This window comes from Octopus sinensis, linkage group LG14, assembly GCF_006345805.1.
Source record: "Octopus sinensis linkage group LG14, ASM634580v1, whole genome shotgun sequence".
NCBI classification, from domain to species: domain Eukaryota; kingdom Metazoa; phylum Mollusca; class Cephalopoda; order Octopoda; family Octopodidae; genus Octopus; species Octopus sinensis.
This window is the reverse complement of record NC_043010.1, coordinates 9,027,159-9,029,658: the sequence shown is the minus strand read 5'-3', so window position 1 is coordinate 9,029,658 and position 2,500 is coordinate 9,027,159.

Sequence of the window (2,500 nt, the reverse complement as noted above, 5' to 3'; positions counted from 1 at the left end):
GCAACAATAAATTATTAGTAACGGTCCCTTACATTCTGAGATCAAATTTATCCAACGTTATTTTTTATCTTTTACTTGTTTCAGTCATTAGGCTGTGGTTATGTTGAGGCACCACCCTGAAGAATTTTTAGTTGAATGAATTAACCCTAGAGCTTCATCATCATCATCATCATCATCATCATCATCATCATCATCATCATCATCATTATAATCCTCATCATTTAATGTCCATTGTCCATACTGGCAATGGGTTTGACGGTTTGACCAGGGCAGGTAAGCTGGAAGGTTGCATCAGACACCAATCTAATTTGGCAGGGTTTTCTATGGCTGGATGCCTTTCCTAATGACAACCACTCTGAGAGTGAATTGGGTGCTTTTATGTGCCACCAGCATGGGTGCCATTTGTGCAACACCAGTATCTGCCACGACTGTGATTTTGTTCCGCTTAATGGGTCATATATTTTGTTAAGTGTGGTACTTATTCTATCAGTCTCTGTCTCAAACCGCTAAGTTACAGGAATGTAAACACACCAGCACCAGTTGTCAAGCAGTGGTGGGGGTCAAACACACACACATAGATCTATCTGTATATATATATACATATATAAATATATATATATTTATATATTTTTGTATGTGTGAATATGTATGTATGTTCCTGCTTCCATATTTCCTGAGCGCCTATTAATAATAATACTGTAATTGTTCCACTGTTGTTTTTTTTGTTTTCCCGTTTGGATTAAAATTATATATATGTATATATATATATATATATTATAATATAGATATATATATGTATATATATAAATATATGTATTCTATCTATCTATATATATATATATGTATATATATAAGTATATGTATATCTATATATATATATGTATATATATAAATATATGTATATCTATATCTATATATATACACAATGGGTTTATTTCAGTTTCTCTCTACCAAATCCACTCACACAGCTTTGGTCAACCCGAGGTTATAGTAGAAGAGACTTGCCCAAGGTGTCACACAATGGGACTGAACCCGAAGCCATGTTGGCTGGGAAGCAAGCATCTTAGAGAACAAGTTCAAGCAACAGTTTAAGTAATGGGTAGGCTGAATACTCTTGCCCCCCAAATTTGTGTTTTTCTATCAATGTTAGAAATCAATATCTATGCTATCTATGACAAAGAGTTTCGTAATGGGGCTAAAAATTATGATGGTAGCACGATATCTAATAAATTTTATCTAATGTTTGATCCCTCTCTAATAATTAAACAAAAATCAATGTCTCATGATTTTCTAGAAGGTCAAAGTTTGCAGTATAGCAGTTATAGTTAATTACATCAACTCCTCACGATTTTCACATCTACTTTTTCATGCTTGGATCAATTGGACAAAGGTCATTCGGGCAGATTCTGTATGACTTTAATACTTTTCTTGTTGTGTTCCACTTCTATTTGTTTCCTAGCATGATAATATTTTCTATTGACCAGACATGTTTTTGCAGACTATTGAGATTGAAGAAGGGCATACAGTCACAGAAAAGCGTAATAAACTTCAAGTTGCTTGGTCTAAATCAAACAATTTTAAGTCAAAATAATAATAATAATAATAATATAATAATAATAATAATATTAATATAATAATAATAATAATATAATAATAATAATAATATTAATAATAATAATAATAATAATAATAATAAAATAATAATAATAATAATAATATTAATAAAATAATTAATAATAATAATAATAATAATAATATAATAATAATAATAATAATAATAATAATAATAATAATAATATAATAATAATAATAATAATAATAATAATAATAATAATAATAATAATAATAATAATATAATAATAATAATAATAATAATATAATATAATAAAATAATAATAATAATAATAATAATAAAATAAAATAATAATAATAATAATTAATAATATAATGTGTGTGAGTGTGTGTGTGTGTGTATATATATATAACAAAAATAATAAATACGTCCTTATAAAGGCTAGCCAGGCTCATGGGCCTGGTTTCCCAGTTTCTATGGCGCATGTGTTCCCCAGCTGGATGGGACGCCAATCCATCGCAGTGTTACGCATTTTTGCCAGCTGAGTGGACTGGGGCAATGTGAAATGAAGTGTTTTGCTCAAGAACACAATGCGTCGCCTGGTCCAGGAATCAAAACCAAAATCTTACGATCATGATGCTGACACCCTAACCACCAAGCCACATGCCTCCACTATATATATATATATATATATATGCATAAGACAAATTATAGATAATGGTCATAACATATTTTCCTTTATTAGAGCAAATTTGGCTTACAGCTGTTTCCAGTGGTTATTATAGGTACATTACAGATAGGTTTACTCAATTGGTCTTACTATTGATAAGCTGAGAAAAATTGAATGACCTCAAAAGATTGAACAACCTAAAAACGATAATGCTACGTTCTTTCGTCAGAGCTATTTCTCTTTACATATATATATAT